Source organism: Haemaphysalis longicornis, unplaced genomic scaffold (genome assembly GCF_048455015.1).
Source record: "Haemaphysalis longicornis isolate Haplotype H1 unplaced genomic scaffold, Haemaphysalis longicornis Haplotype H1 scaffold_12, whole genome shotgun sequence".
NCBI lineage: Eukaryota > Metazoa > Arthropoda > Arachnida > Ixodida > Ixodidae > Haemaphysalis > Haemaphysalis longicornis.
This window is the reverse complement of record NW_027526225.1, coordinates 34,958,809-34,976,507: the sequence shown is the minus strand read 5'-3', so window position 1 is coordinate 34,976,507 and position 17,699 is coordinate 34,958,809. Positions and strand designations below refer to the sequence as shown.

At 49.3% G+C, this 17,699-nt stretch overlaps 1 protein-coding gene across 1 annotated transcript in view; it reads right to left on the bottom strand.

Annotated features, from left to right (window-relative positions):
- The window catches only part of LOC144161553 (receptor-type tyrosine-protein phosphatase mu-like), a 60,798-nt gene extending 46,800 nt beyond the window's left edge, over positions 1–13,998 (bottom strand). Inside the window, exon 1 of the mRNA XM_077692206.1 lies at positions 13,873–13,998. The gene's annotated coding sequence lies outside the window, so the exon portion shown is untranslated. The remainder of the gene's footprint in view (positions 1–13,872) is intronic.
- Between the last annotated feature and the right edge of the window lie 3,701 nt (positions 13,999–17,699).

The window sequence follows — 17,699 nt, the reverse complement described above, 5'->3', positions numbered from 1 at the left end:
ACTCGTCAACCGCCCAGATCGTCAGGATGCTTCGCCGCATTGCAAGCCAAAAACACGGAATGAAGGAACAGGACATCCTGAATCTTGTTCAAGCTTTTGTAATATCACTAATTACGTACGTCGCCCCCTACGCCACCCTGCTGGCCGCAGAAAGGTGGAAGATCGATACAATTATACGAAAGGCCTTTAAACAAGCCCTCGGACTTCCGGCAAGCACTTCTTTGTCTCGTTTCATGGCGCTAGGGGTGCACAATACCATAGATGAGCTTACAGAGGCGCACCTGAACTCCCGGAAAGCGCGAATAAGCACTACCCCGACAGGCTGGCAAGTACTTATGAACCTGGGATACTCCCCTTTAATGGAAATGGAGAATGCCGAAGACATTCCACCGGAAATTAGGTCGAAGCTAAAAATTGCTCCCCTGCCAAGAAATATGACCCCTCAGCACCATGAAGGCAGAAGAACAGCCAGGGCACAAACCCTTGAACGGCTGTACTGTCACTCAAAAACAACAGTATTCAGAGACGCAGTGGACTACGCATGTGAAAATACTAAAACAGCGGTTGTTGCGACCCCCACTGATCTTATTACTAGTGTCACCTTTCGCCAGACTACCATCCTCGAAGCGGAAGAAGCGGCGCTCGCATTAGCAATAACCCAGACCAAAGCCAAGAATATTATTACGGACTCGCAAGCGGTGTGTCGCAAGTACAAGCTGGAAGGATTTCCACAAAAGCCCTACGGATCCTAGTCCAAAACCCCCGTGAAAGAACAGTCAAAATCATTTGCACGCCTGCCCACTCATCTCTTCGCGGCAATGCAGCTGCTCACACTCACGCCCGAGATCTTGCTCGCCGGGCACCGCAAGAGGACGACGAGAGGACCAGACACTCACCTATTACATACAACATCATCCAACACTACATGCCCACACGACGCACCTTCCCGACACCCGCAGAAAAATTAAAAAAGAACAACAAGTCACTCTCCGACAACTTCAAACAAATATATTTGAACATCCCACACGGCTACACGCCATTCACCCCACAATATACTACCCCCTGTGCAGGCACTGCGGCAACCCAGCAACGCTCTTTCATATGGTTTGGGCATGCCCTTCGAACCCAGACCTTGCACCAATTCCCAGTCCTACATACGAGCAGTGGGAGAGTGAACTTGCCAGCTCGGACCCAAGTAAGCAGCTCTGGCTCGCTGAAAGGGCGAAGACGGCAGGCCACACCAACGGAGTCCTGGGCTGAGGACCCCGCCCACTTACAAGCTCGATCTATCTGTCCAAAAAAGTTTTCTCCTCCGGCCCCTCCTCTTGATGACACAAAGCCAATCACTCCTCGGTCCATTTATTTAATGTACAAGTATCTTAAAAGCCTTTTCGGCAAGTCGTACAAGGCTAAAAAACTGAAAACGGGACAACTTATTGTGGTAGAAAACAAACAGCATTCCGCTAACCTCCTCCCAAAAACGCACATGGTCGATGTTGACAAGATTACGCCTCATCGCAGCATTAATAGCTTCAAAGGCGTGATCTCTGATTGGAAACTTATAAGTGAAACCGAAGCCGATCTGCTTGAGGGCCTTCGGGATCAGGGTGTGACGGCAGTGGGGCGAATAACCATACGCCGAAACGACTAAATTATACCAACCAAACACATAATCTTGATGTTTGACCGCTCAAAACTTCCTGAGTCGGTCAACGCAGGCTTCTTGATATGTCCGGTCCGACCCTACGTGCCGAACCCACGCCGCTGCTTCAAGTGTCAGCGGTTAGGGCACGACACCTCTTGTCGTGGTAAACTCTTGTCGTGCACAACCTCTTGTCATGCGCAAAATGTGTAGCACATGATTATCTAACTGACAATTGTGAATCAGAGAATTTCACCTGTGCAAACTGCCAGGGACCACACGCTGCCTATTCCAGGAGCCGTGAAAAGTTTAAGCGCGAGAAAAAGATCATTTCTTGAAAGTCAACGAGAACATCCCCTTCTACGAGGCGCAAAAGAGGTTCGCCCCTTTCTCCTGGGGAGGAACGCCGACGCAGCTCGCCGGGGGCTGAGCGGCGTCTATGAGTGTCCTCGGGCAGCCCAACCCGTCTACGCCGCACCCACTGAGCCAGCAGCGGCTGTTGTGGTATTCCCGTCCGTAGGGGATGCTGCTGCACCCACTGTTTCCTCTCCACCGGCCGAAGCACACGCGAGAGCACGGAGGAGATGGAGACGGAGGAAACCACAGTACTTGCCACCCCCGCCACAACGCCTGTGCCACCTGGGGCGCTCCTGACACCCTCGTCGGCCGCGGTTCGAACCAAGGGCACCGGAAAGGGTGCACGTCTGGGGGACCCGGTCCGCCGGGTAAACCCTTCCAAATCTGATGATGGCAAGGATGTGGGACTTTCCTGTCTTCTTCGCCGCGGAAGGAGCAGGTTCCTACATAGACACCTCCAGAAAAGGTTAAAAAACCCATCCCAAGAGTGCAAGGCCCCAAAGACCTTACGTAAATAGTCCCGCTCCAGTACCTCCGAACACTTCATGGGAAGAGATGGGATGAGAAAATGGGAAAAGAAAACATACTACAATAAAACTGCAGAGGCATTCTTAAAAATCTTGACTATTTATACGAAATACCGCATGCTAATCAGCCAAGTGTAATATGTGTCAAGGAAACACATTTGAATTCCAAACAAAGTTCTTGAATAGTTACCTGGTATTCACAAAGGAAAGGAATGGTTACACACACTCTTCTAGGGATGTGGCCATCATTACACGGAAATCCTTATTATGCCACCCTGTCACTTTGAACACTGTCTTTGAGCGTGTAGCAATTAGCATAATAATATTCATTAGGTTGATAACGGTATGCTCCCTATACATTCCTCGTGATCTTGCACTTTGGAGCGCCGACTTCGAGGCGCTGGTCGATCAGCTGCCCAAACCATACATACTAACAGGCGACCTTAATGCACACAATTCTCTTTGGGGCTCTTCTTGCACGGATGCCCGCGGTCGCCTGACAGAGAAATTCCTTACATCTTCAGGAGCATGCGTCTTCAACAAAAGTAAGCCAAAATACGTTATTATAGGACATACCACACACTCATATCTTGAATTGACTGTTCGTTCTGCAGTTCTCTCACCTCTTCTTGTGCGGAGTGTGGGCACTGACCCATATGGCAGGGACCCCTTCCCCACCTCAGTAGCGTATACAAGTAAAGGCCCATACAGTCCATCTTACCAGAACCGGTTCAATGAAGCAAGAGCTAACTGTAATACAATTACAGAGGCGTCCAAACTACACTACACAACCATAAGACACCTTCACATTGAAGAAGCTCCCCAACTCCTCACGGCGCACATCCTCGGCGCCGCCAAAAAATCCAGAGGCGCCCCGCGCATCCAGAGGAGGCCATGGTGGAATGAGGGCGGTAGGCGGGCGTGAGAGGCCGAGAACAAGGTGAGGGGTATCCTTCGTCGGTACCTCACGTAGGGTAACCTCCTCTTGTTCAAACGGGCAAAGGCGTTCAGAAAACGTGTTGGCCATGAGGCAAAGCGAGAGAGTTGCCACACCTTCTTGACATCCATAAACTCGTACACTCACAAAGTGTGGACACGAATACGCAAAGTCAAAGGACAACAGACACACAGCCTTTCCCTGGTTAGCACAACAGGGGACACACTGGAAGACCAGGCTAACACGCTCGCACAACACTTGGAACACGTGTCTAGTTCAGCACACTACACAAACACTTTCATGAAACACAGAACAACTGCAGAAAAGAAGTCCCTGTTTAATAGCAACAAGTCGCACACTTCCTACAATTCTCCTTTTTCAATTCGTGAGCTGAAGGCAGCTCTGACCACATGTAAGCCTTCAGCTCTAGGTGCAGACAAAATCACATACAGCATGATACAACACCTACACTCAGACACCGTTGAAACACTTCTACATGTATACAATCAAATATGGCTTTCAGGGCACATTCCACGCTCTTGCAGAGAGGTCATAGTAGTGGCTTTGCTGAAAGAAGGAAAGGACGCTTCCTCTCCTGCGAGTTATCGGGCCATTGCTTTGACAAGCCGCCTGTGCAAGCTTTTAGAGAAGATAATAAACAGGAGACTCGTGTACTTCTTAGAGTACAACGGTCTTCTCGACAGCTTCCAGGCAGGCTTTAGGGCGGGGTGATCTACCAACGATCAGATTGTTGCATTAGAGTCGTATACTAAAGATGCTTTCCTCCACAGACAATATTGTATGACGGTATTCTTTGATCTGGAAAAAGCGTACGCTACAGCGTGGCTGTACGGCGTCCTAAGCGACCTGAAGTACTTCGCCATATAGGGTCACATGCTAAACAGACTTGTCAGCTATTGGTCTGAAAGAACCTTTCATGTTAGAGTTGGAAATGCATTCTCAAGGGTTCATGTGCAGGATAATGGCGTGCCGCAAGGCGGAGTTTTGAGTTGCACTCTGTTTATGGTAAAAATAAATTCACTGTTCATGGCACTGCCACCATCAATTTCTTGCTCAATCTATGTAGACGACCTGCAATTATCCTTTAGGTCTTGTAACCTGTCAATCTGCGAGCGGCAAGTACAGCTTGGTGTTAACAAGCTAGCTGTTTCGGCAGATAGAAACAGTTTTAAAGTTTATCCAGGAAAGTGTACGTGTGTTTAGTTTTCGAAAAAGCATGGCATTCACCCGAATCCAGACATCAAACTCAATGGTATGTCAATTCCAGTCAGAAATGAATACAAGTTTTCAGGCGTAGTTTTTGACGAAAAGCTCACATTCATTTAACATATAAATCAAATTACGTGAGATTGCTTAAAGGCAATGACTATACTCAAGGTTCTTTCGCACTCTTTTTCGCACTTCACTTTCTTTCGCACTCAATGTCCTTTCGCAAAAATGAAAACCCTCCAACGACGCAACGACTCGCGGAAGACAGTGACTCACAACATGCCCTCATCCCGACGACCCGACCCAGACCTGACGAGACTCCCGTACACGACGATAGCTATACGCCGCGACGCGTACCCGACCGGACCGAGACGTCCGCTGAGAAGACGATGACAACGACGACGCACAGTGCCCGTCCGCCAACACGCACAAGCCGAGATGCGACGCCCCGACGCACCCGGAACTCGAGGAAGGCGGCATCCGACGTCAAGGTGTCCATCGACGGATTTGATGTAGTCGCCCTCGTAGACACGGAAGCCGACTACTCCGTAATGAGCGGACCATTTGCGTCTAAGCTGAAGAAGGGTATGACCAGATGGGACGGTCAGCACATACGCACAGCAGGAGGCCACCTCGTGACGCCAAGTGGAACTTGCACATCGCGCGTCACCATAGACGGCACGACGTACCCTGCGGTGTTCGTCGTTTTGCCCAACTGCTCCCGCGACGTAATTCTCGGAATGGACTTTTTGGCGGACATCGGCGCAATAATCGATCTGCAGACGAAGTCGATAACTTTTTCCTCCGACCACTCCGTGACGCCGGAATCGCACCCCGAACACCGTGCAGCTGTAAGGATCGCCGATGATCACGTCACCCTGCCACCCCGCGCAAGCTTGTTGATCACCGTCTACCGTGAAGGTGCTGCTCCCGACGTCGACGCTATCGTGGAGAGTGACCGAAAGTTGCTTCTTGACCGCGGTGTGTCTGTTGCAAGAGGCATTGCGCGGTTTAAGCAGCGCAAATCCCACGTTTTGGTCACCAATTTCACCGAGGAGTACCAGCATTTAAACAAGGGCGCTGCAATTGCGTTCGTCGAAGAAACGCAACAAGCAAGTGACGTGATAGCAGTCTGCGACTTTGAACGCGCACCCGACGATACCTTCAAGCTTCCGCACCCCTTCGACGTGAATCCGGCGCTACCGCAAGAAGAAAGGAACAAGTTATTGGCTTTGCTGCGTCGCTACAGCGAGTGTTTTTCGTCGAACTCAAAGTTACGTCAAACACCTCTGGCGAAGCACCGGATAATAACCGAGGATGGAGCCCGACCTACCCGACAGTCACCGTACCGCGTCTCTTCCCACGAGCGCGAAGCCATCAGGACTCAAGTCGACGACATGCTCAACGACGACATTATACAGCCATCGAAAAGTCCGTGGGCTGCGCCGGTCGTACTCGTGAAGAAAAAAGACGGCACACTGAGGTTCTGCGTTGACTACCGGCGATTGAACAAGATCACCAAAAAGGACGTGTACCCCCTGCCACGAATCGACGACGCCCTCGACCACCTCTGCCATGCGAGGTACTTCTCACCGACGGACCTGAAGACCGGCTACTGGCAAATTGAAGTGGACGAGAGAGCTCGAGAGAAGACTGCATTCATAACCCCGGACGGCCTATACAAGTTCAAGGTAATGCCGTTTGGGCTATGCACGGCACCAGCAACGTTCCAAAGAGTCATGGACACTGTGCTAGCTGGCCTGAAGTGGCACACCTGCCTCGTATACCTCGACGACGTTGTGGTATTCTCCCGGACTTTCGACAAACACCTCGCAAGGTTGCAGTCTGTACTCGAGGCCATCCGTACGTCGGGGTTAACGCTGAAGCCTGAAAAGTGCCGCTTCGCGTACGAGGAACTGAAGTTTTTGGGCCATGTCGTCAACGCCGCGGGAGTCCTGCCTGACCCGACGAAAACTTCAGCCATAGCGAACTTCCCAAGGCCGAAAGATAAGAAGGGCGTGCGCAGATTTCTTGGACTGTGCGCATACTACCGGCGCTTCGTCGCAAACTTCGCATGCATTGCAGAGCCGCTCACGCGCTTGACGAAAGATAGCACCGCTTTCAGCTGGGAAGACGACCAAGAAAAGGCATTCTGCGAGCTGCAAAAACACCTGCAAAGGCCGCCCGTGCTCGCTCATTTTGACGAAAACGCCGAAACGGACATACACACGCACGCCAGTAATATAGGCTTGGGTGCCGTCCTTGTCCAAAAACAAAGCGGGTGCGAAAACGTAATCGCCTACGTGGTCTGTCGAAGGAGGAGAAAAACTACTCTGCCTCCGAAAAAGAGTGCCTGGCTATTGTATGGGCCATTTCAAAATTTCGCCCATACGTGTATGGCAGACCGTTCAAGGTTGTAACAGACCACCATGCGCTGTGTTGGCTCGCCAATTTGAAGGACCCCTCTGGCCGTCTTGAGCGGTGGAGTTTGCGCCTGCAAGAGTTCGACGTTACAAACGTCTAGAAATCCGGCAGGAAACACTCCAACGCCGACTGCCTGTCCCGCGCCCCTGTCGACCCACCACCACAAGACTCCGATGAAGACAGTGCGTTCTTCGGGGTTGTTACGGAGAGCGACCTAGCCGCCCAGCAGCGTGCCGACCCCAACTTGCGAGTAATGATCGACTACCTCGAAGGACGAAACGTCGCCGTGCCTAGAGCGTTCAAGCGTAACTTACCAGCATTCAGCCTCAAAAACGCCGTCCTCGTGAAGAAGAATTTCAGCCCCGGAACAAGAACGAATTATCTACTTGTCATCCCCGCAGACCTTCGTGACGAAATTTTGGAAGCGTCCCACGACGACCCGTCTCCCGGACATCTCGGCACAGCTCGCACTATTGCAAACATTAAGGCGAAGTACTTCTGGCCCCGCCTTACATCCGACGTCACCCACTACGTTCGGAGTTGCCGGGACTGCCAGCGACGAAAAACGCCGCCGACAAGACCCGCCGGACTTCTACAACCGATCACCGTCCCGTCGAGGCCCTTTCAACAGATTGGAATGGACCTTCTAGGCCCGTTCCCGACGTCACGATCGGAGAACAAGTGGATTGTCGTAGCGACAGACTACATGACGCGCTACGCAGAGACCGCCGCTCTTCCGCGGGGGACTGCACAAGAAGTCGCCAAGTTCTTTATAAACCAAGTTGTGCTGCGACATGGAGCCCCTGAAGTCGCCAAGTTCTTTATAAACCAAGTTGTGCTGCGACATGGAGCCCCTAAAGTCCTAATCACGGACCCCGGAACGGCCTTTACCGCGGAGCTGATGCAAGGAATCTTACGCTACACCAACACGGATCACCGATGAACGATGGCGTACCACCCCCAAACGAACGGACTAACAGAACGTCTGAACAAGACAATTGCGGATATGCTGTCCATGTACGTCGACGTTGAACATAAGACTTGGGACGAAGTCCTCCCGTATGCCACGTTTGCGTACAATACAGCGACGCAGGACACTACGCAGATGACACCGTTCGAGCTTGTCTACGGAAGACGACCGACTACAATGCTCGACGCCATGCTTCCGCATGTAGAAAACGACGACCTCAACGCCGACGTCCAAGGATACCTTCAACGTGCGGAGGAGGCCCGCCAGCTCGCTCGAGTTCGTATAAGGGACCAGCAGCTGGTAGATGCCGGCCGCTACAACCTCCGACGCCGAGACGCCGAGCACCAACCAGGGGATCGTGTGTGGGTTTGGACTCCCATCCGACGACGCGGACTGAGCGAGAAACTTCTGCGACGGTATTTCGGACCCTACCAGATTCTGCGACGTGTTGGCCAACTTACCTACGAAGTGATCCCCGATGGTGACTCCGGCACATCACGACGACGTACGCGGCCCGAAGTCGTCCACGTGGTTCGCTTAAAACCTTTCTACGAACGATAACGAACTTTTTTCATTTTCGGACTGTCGCTTATGTTAGCATCGGGTCGATGCACTCTTAGAGGGGGGGGGGGTAATGCCGCGAACCATGCATTGGGTTTATTTATTTGTGTTTTGCTTTTACCGCCCGGCTGCGCCGGTCTGTGTTATCTCCGTGCCAAAGGAAGCGCGTGTTCTATTCTTTCTTTCTGGGCCGCAAGTGTTATCTGTTCTGATAGGGAGCGCATTCCGATCTAACGTGAACATCCCGGAATAATTTTCTTGCATCTACAATGTTCTCGATGCGAATCGACGGTTCCAGAACCACGCGCACCGAAAGATAAAAAGCCTGCAGAGCAGACGCCGGGGCATTCGATTCTGCGACGCTCGCTGACGCAAGTCACTTTGTTGACCGCTGCTTCGCCGCCTCTGTATTCTTTTGAGTTGTTAAGGGAGCACAAGTTCGCTCCAATAAACTTGTTTCTCCTGCAAGACAACTGCGTCGTCCTTGGCTTCGTGACAATATGGTGCGGACAAACTTCTTTTATGTGTTTTACTAGCCTGATACGTTCACGATTAGACTTTAGAACTGTTGCTTATGGGTCAGCAAGTAAAACATACCTCAAAATGTTGGACACAGTGCTTCATCTGGGACTTCTCCTGGCATGTGGTGCCTTCCGACCTATCTAGGTCCAAAGCCTCTATGTGGAGTGTAATAAATGGAAGCTACAACGTCAGCTAGCATAAACAGATTTTCTTTATTCTGTTAAAAGTTCGTCTATGCGGGACCATCCTTTTAAATCAGTTGTTTATGATACCTATATGACTGAACTCCTTCCAAATTGACCATCGATCGCTGAGTCCTTCTCTTACAGAGCTAGTGAGGACGCGTCAGTACTTGCTGTCTTCTTTGTAGATACCATCCAAACTTCAATAAGAAATTTTATACCACCATGGCATCTTTGCCATGCATCATGCGACACATCTTTCACACATGTAGATAAAAACCAAGCTCGCAGATGTGCGATTCTGCAGCACTTCTATTTGTAGCAGAAGTACCAGTGTTCTGAATTTTATACGGATACCTCTAAAACTGCCACCTGTATCTTCTGCGCTCCGCATGGACCCGACCTAATGTCACTAAAACTCTGAATACTAACACTAGTGTATCTTTACGACAGACGCTTATGGTGTACTTCTTCTTGTTAATCATATACTTCGAAGCAACATCCCACACTCTATTATCTATACAGATTCCCTCAGTGTTGCGCGGGCACCGTATTCAACAAATTGTTCCAACAACCATGTTGTCCATCTCATTGTCAAGGGTATTATGTCTGCGTAAGTCCACAAATTTTAACTGGGGCTTTTCTGGGTCCCTGGCCAATGTGGTATAGCAGGGAACGACGCCGCGCATCGAATGGTTGCTGCTGTTACACTCTTAAATACAGCAGGCATAACCACATTACCCCACACCAACGTTAAGCCACGTATCAAACAACTTCGCAGAACATGGCAAACCCACTGGAGTAAACAAATAGACAACACGTTACACGTAATAAAACCTCACTTGGTTCCATACACCACCGACACACGCAATACATACACCGAAGTCGCCTTGGCTAGATTACGAATAGGTCACACACATGCAAAGCACTCGCACGTTCCCAGTGGATCGCCAAGACCTCTGTAAGGCAGGTGCGGTAGGCCCAATCCGTGATCCACATCCTCATACAATGCAAGCCACTAGAAACAACACGACACAGACACTTCTCACAACTATACAGACAACACATACCACCGTACCGATCGTACTTTTTAGGGGAATGCCCCATAATCACTCACAACCGTAGCGATGTCAAATTTTCACATCTCATTACTTACCATGCATATGACACCCTGGCCCTTTACACAGTCATTTACATTATATTTTATTTCATTTCGCGTATAATTTTTGTTGAACGTTTTACACTCACCATTCCCTCCTCCTCATAAAACAACTTTTCCGTTGCGTGGTTTGCGCATAGTCGGCCTTGCGCCATAAAATCCCGACCATCATCATCATCCACCGATTGGGCCAGAAGTCAGAGAGTGCCTGCTTTCAAGTCATCCTGACGCTAGTTCGTGCCATCCTCAAGCCTGGACTCGTCTATCAAGCACAGTTTCCCCATTCTACTTCGTGCTACTGGAATAAGTTAAAAACTGCAAAACGACAAGCAATGGGAAATATCACGGGTCTCCCGGACATGACCTTAAAGTGAGGCGCAACTGCACACGCTGGACAAACGGGCACATCAGCGTCAATCGGCTCGTCGTCTGAAAATCCAGTCAACTCCCGCCGTGGCAGCAATTGCACAGCACTGACTGTGTACCGCCTCTGCTACCTTGGTCAGGGGAGCCACCTACATTGCAGCGACCGCAGGACACGGGCAACCGGCCTTTTGGGTACATTAAAAGCATTCATCACCAAGCGAACCAGGACAAATCACCACTTCTTGGCTCGCCAGATAGCCTAATAGCTCATGCTAACGCAGGGGTGGTCAATGTTATCCTCTAGACTAACCTTTTCTGCTCCACAATACCATCTATTACCCCGACATACACGTCTTTCACGGAGAGGCTACTGCCATCTGTGCTGGCGACTTCGCTGGCATTCGTGATTGCCAGTGTGGTTTAGGTTTTGATCTCGAGCTTGCCCACTATCGGGATTGGTTATATAGAGGGACGCGTGATTTGTAATATATAAATTCGTGATCGGTACTATAAACTGGAGCTATACGAGAGCTCCAGCACGTTACCAGTACACTGGAGATAACATGCGGTGTGCACCAGATACAACAGTGCTTCCAGTTCCCTGTTCTTGTCCTCTGGACCCACCTTATTACGACCACCGAGACTCTCGCCGACGCTGCAGCTGATGCGCAGCAAGTGGTTTATCCTGTCCCGCTTCTGCTGCCGTCACTGGACGACACTCTTTTCGTCAAAAAACATTCTTCGGGGTTCCACGCGAGGCCTCCCCACTACGCGTGGGTCTGACCTCCATAGCGGCCTATACCTGGGCGACGCATTGACACCTGCTGTGTGACCAACATGGACTTCTAGCCTTGCAGACACCTCTTCAACCTGACCCTACTGTCATGCCTCTGTTTTATAAGCGGCATTGGGTAAATTCCTAGAGATGTTCCCAAGGCCCCAATGAGCCGGAGGTTGACACGCGGGGACCGCAGGGCATCGCAAATGCCGCCCTCCCGATATTTATAGGTGCATGAGCATTCCCCTTTATAAGAAAATGTTGGACTTCTTTGCGAAACTGCACTGGATAGGTTTCTGTAGTGCATAAAGACACCCGCACTCTGTCGTTTTTTTCCTTTTCTTTCTTTCTGCGCCGTACCTATACCCTATCCTGTACATAGCCTCATCATGTTTTTTGTGGGATTTGGTAAAATGGCACAATCAAAAGAAATACTCACACAAGCTATGCTTTCAATGGAAGAGCAGTAAAAAGTGTTTGGAAGAAATAAAAACAGGATCTGTGGGGTGCATCGGTGATATTAAAACAAAACCGCCAGCGTTATGGAGTCTGACTCGCATCGAAGCGGTACTCCAAGACCGCGAGAGCACCTTTTGCTCCTTCATCTTGTGGTTTCTGAATTGTCCCGTAACGAACCCGCCAGTGCAACGTCTGTGCGTACTGAGAGCAGGCTGACCCAGGTTCCTCCATGGCCAGGGAATATGTAGAAACTTCGGTATCACCATCGCTGCTGGAACGACGGCATCGTCACTGCCGGAGCCGAACATAACCTGGGCGGCTTGCTAGAACTGGTTGACCCTTTTTCTCAAAGCCGCCAATAAAGCTTGCCATGTGCAAGCTCCCTTTTCTCTCCATGGGGATCCTTCTTCTTTGAGCTCAAATTCTCACAATGTGGTTATAGCTAACAGTACTTACGGCAAGACGCAGTCAAAGCATATCACACTGCACTTGCTTCATTAGTTTAAATATCGTAGGTTAAGAAAAAGTCGCTGTTTCTTATGCGGATCGGGATCATGATCGCACTTTGCCTTGGCTTTTGCAAGTTGATGAGGAGTGGGCCACGCTGTTGATTTCTATAGACATTGTCGCATGCAAGCGTGCATACACCCCGGACACTCGGCTTTGTTATAAATATGAACTTCACACAACCTGCGTGCAAAATTACCTTAATAATCAAAAACAAGACGCCAGAACGGATAAAATTACGGGGCTCGTGAAACTAGTTGTCCCTTCCGCTACTGGGTTGTGAATACCAATTTGGTTTAAACTAAAACATTGGCAGCGTATCTGCTAAGTTCATTGCAAATGTCTTCGAAAAATGATAGTCGGTTGGCGCGTATGTCAAGTAATTTCCCGCCTTCTATTTTTAGCCCACATCTAAAGGGGTTTCTGTTCTGTATCGCTGATCCAGAGATAAACACTGTAGAGGTTTGCTGAAGTGAATTTAAATTTACTGCGTTTCGCTGCTCCACGCTGGGATCCTGCGTCTATGCGAGCGCCGCCGTACGGAGAAGACGCGCGTCAATCGAGGCACCCTAGCCCACGCGTCTTTCACGCGCCACCTATTAGAACCTTGTGTTACTATTGCCGTTTGACTTGTTAGAACCCCACAAGGGTACCGCGGGCGACCGCTTTCGTATTTTTCGCGTCGTATTGTAATAACAAAACAATGCAAATATCACTTATGTGTTTATGCTTTGTGTCAGATATGCGCAATGCTTTATTTTGGCTCAACAATTTTCACAAGTACGAATATTACCACCCGCCTTAGAGGTTGAGAAACGAAGGTAGCTTTACAAACATAGCTTTCACCTTCGAATTACGTTTGGCTGGGCGGTTGAATCGAAAGACAGGCCGACAGATAGATGCACCAAAATGTCAACGTAGAAGTAGGCCAAGAAAGACTATCGTGTTCGAAATTGGGAATGACGTCCTTATGCTCCCTCGGTACCAGCGACAGAAATATTGATGTGAACTACGAGGATGTGTCCCTAGAAGGTGCCGTATTTTCAAATACAAAGGAAAAAAGCAGCCAGCCAGAGACAGCGGGGATGACAAAGCTGAGAGTATTTAGGTAAGATAACACACCCCTCCTTCCTTTCGATGAAGACCATGGGGCGTGTATTGTCGTTGGTGTCAAAAGAATCACAACTGTACGTTGTGAAAAACACTTAATAATATCTAGATACCTACGCGCAAGAAACGTTTCGTACTCACGTGCGTCGCAAATCCGTCCCCGAAAGCCCGGCGGACAGATGCACTGCCCCGTGATGTCGTGGCACACGCCTCCATTTTGGCAGTCGGGACAGCGGTTATTGCATTCTGGCCCATAAACGCCGTGCTCACAAGCTGCAACAAAAGAGGGCCAAAAGCTTCGCGATTTTTCGCTTTCTGAGCAGACACAGCAGATAATACGACATACTTTCATGGGCAAGAATAATCGCGCACGGAGCGAGGGGGAAACTCATGCACTTTTAGGAGCAGTCGGTAACTGCTATTAGAACAAACCGATTTTAACACGACCTGTGTGCGATGAGAATTATTTCTTGGCCTGAAAACGTTAAGAACTTCAGCAAGCCAAAATGACTTTCACCTAACTGCGAATTTAAAGCGGCTGAAGGGCTGTGATTTTAATTTACATACAAGCAGTATTGGTACGAGGGTGCTTCTGATAGAAACTCAACCACATGTCTAAAGCCCTCCGACCTTGAGAGCCGAAGTTTCCGATAAACGGTGGTCGATTCATGGGCTCAAAGGCGGGGATGCCTGTGTGCTATATTTAGGACAAAATACCGAATATTCTCCATTCGTGCCCCGAACTTCCGTTACGGACGCATCTCGTGCGTTAACTTCCGTTAAGTCCAAGTTTGCAGGGATGTTTACACGTGTTTAAGACTGCGAAAGGCAAAGCCTAGTTAGGCCTTCTGTTCATCAGCTTTTAAACGTTCTGCTGAAGTTTAGAGCTGCGCCCGTCACCACTTGATCAGTCCCGTCGACAGCACCATCCGGCGCTCGTTCCGCTCATTCGCCGTCGCCACCCCTTCCGTGCGCTCACCTTTCACGGAGGCTCGTTTGGCACGTTCTGTAGGGGCCTCTCCCCACACGCGTTCAGTTGCCCTTGTTAAGAACCCCTCTCCGGAGTTGTTTGCCGTTCCCCGTGCCCGCTCTATTTTCTGCCAGCTTCTAAGTACCTCACTACAATTTTAATTACATGACCGTTTTGTGCACCATATAGATCCACGGATTTCGCTTCAAAAATGACCACAGAACTTTGATTAGCAAGCAGTTACGCACGTGAAATGAAAGGCAGAAGCGCCATTTGAAGGACGGAGGCCGTTTAGACGCCATTACGCAGCATCGGGTGCTTTCAAACAATATTTATTCCGGAGAAAACGTACAGTAACAAAACCTAACGGAGCCTTTAAGTTCTTAAATTTGTTTTCCAGCAGCGTGTACCTGAAAAACGTACTCCAAACAAGCCACACTTCACATAACAAATTTTCTCCTCACTTTGCGGTACCAGCATCACGTAAGTGGAAGAGCTGCACCAGCGTAACGCATTGAAACCTAACCAAACTGACTTCTCTTTATTTTCTTCTTGAGAATATACGCGGTCCTGCGCAGTAGCCTGCACACGCGCCGCCAATTTCAAAAAGGCAGCCAGTAATAGCAAAGGGAAAAAGTTGGCAGACTAATTATGCCATGCGGAGTTGGTAATTTCTTAGCGAATCCCGTGGATTGGAGAAGCTTCATTTTTTTATGCAAGATAACCTGCAGCAGTTTTATCTCCACACCAAATGAGCGTCCAAGTCTTCTAGTAACTGCTACCCTTATGCGGTTTCATTTCCCGCACACGCATCGTCCCATGTCATCAGTGGGCATGAGTCTGATGGATGTTTCTTTCCCCATCTGAACGTCTACGTTAATGTAACAGCTTTTTGAGAGAAAGCGAGCTACATAAATTATAAAAAAATGCTACCGCCTCTTGGTACTCATATTGACAACAAATGTACGTAGAATAAATTATGATAACGTCTTTATCAGTAACAAATGTGTCTGGGTCGTTCTGATTCTACCCTAGAAACCAACTGGAAGTCACGGGTGCACCACTTGCTGGTGTCTGGTTTATTTTACATGCGCTCCAATTGCGTCCATGCAAGCTACCACGGGCAAACACTGCCCCAGTCCACGCACTACAAGGCAATAAGATTACAGGTAAAACTTACAGCGAACAATGAGTCTGAAGATGGCTCTGTTCTTTCCAGGCTCATTCGTATGTCGGCCATCAGCAAAGTACACTCCACTGTGGCGGCGTTCCACTTTTTTAATGCTCCACGCCGATGAATCGTCCTGGATCGTGAGCTTTGAAGTAATTTCCCAACTCATCAACTCTGCCCCAAGATGTCACCATAGGGTCCGTGCCTTCTTCGAGCAAAGACTGGACCCGCAGCGTGACAGACTCGTTCACACTGGCGGTTACAGTGTAGTTCTGGGGCAGGAAGCCAGGATTTACTGCATGAGAAACCAACAAATATCGTGGCAGTGTTACGTGTAGGAATTACGTTATTAAGAACGTGGTTTGCGCTGAAATGTACACGGAAAATAATATTGAAATCAAAACTGGCGAACTGGAACAGACGTGTTTTGAGCTGGAGAAATTCCCTTAAAATGCCGTCGTTCGTTACTGAGCACCTAGTGAAGACGTTGGCGTCAGCCAAAGTTGTCTTACTTTTATAAATTGCTCTGAACGCCAAATTTAAGCCAACAATTTATTGCTGAACCTAAAGTCGCTTCCCTGCAATACGCCGTCTTTCATGCGAGCCATCCACCCCACCGAGTTTAGCGCGATGTGGAAACTAGTACAAGACATTCTTTATTGTAGCAAATAGCCAAACCCAATGTGGTTGTCGTGACCAGAAGCGATGCAAAGCTGACGTTTAGAACGGCATGCAGAGATTTAGAATAATAAAAGTAGCTTGTCGGCGCTGATCGGAATCCACAGTAAACATTGGCTTATTAGTGTAAAAGCATTACGTGGCCTTTACGCGAAAACCTAGGCTTTGCTAGAAGCGCATGGCCTAAACAATGTGCGTCATTCAACTAAAAATGTCATAGTCGGTACGAAAACAGTCCACAGGAAGGTGCAATAACAGATAGGCGAATTATTCATTCACGTACTCTTACGTCCCAAGCAAAAAGGCTTTCGAGGTGCACCTAAGTAAATACACGAATTTTTAATAGTGAAGCATGTAGAGCTCCCCTGCGAATACATTTCTACTTTAGGCATGTATCAACCTGGTTCCACGACGCCCCCTAAAGCATATTTGACGAAGTGTTGGGGTGTATCTTCAAGAAATGCGTGAGCATGTTATGCTAATCTCCCGCGAACGTGAAGCTCAGACCGATGCGCACGCCTTGCTGCGATTCCAGCAGCCCGCAACCCGCGGCTCCCTCTCGCCCGTCGTACGCTGTGGCGAACGGGATTAGCCATCGAAGCGTTTCAGTGGTCACGTTCGCTGGCTTGTATTTGCTGCCTGCTTCTCCTTGTTGAGAAGCAGCGACAATTTGTTGCCGTTGCTTCATTGTATCCTGTTTTGCCGTCACCCGGGTCCTCCACTCCATAAACACTCCATTTTACGAAGACTGAAAGCGGTGAAGGGACGGGTGGAGATGCCGTGCGAGGAACTTCGGTCAAGGGACAGTAGATGACCCAGCACCTATTCTGTGTGACGTCTCTCTATTAAACGAGGCTAGCGCAGCGTCAGGCGCGGCCAATACTGCCACCGAATAAGCTGTCGTGGCCGCTCTCAGCAAGCCTTCTCTCGATCTCTAATCTGTCGCTTTGCGTTCACAAATCGATGGCGCCAATTATTGCTGACGTGAGTAATATAGTGGTAATGCAAAATTAGAGATTGTGGCTTCTAAATATAGGAGTTCCAAATGATCGCTGGAATGGTCCTTTGCGCACTTGAAGCCATGACAATGACAGCTGGTGTGAGTGGCAATGACGGGAACCTGTAAGAAATGCGTAGTGAGAGGCAAGT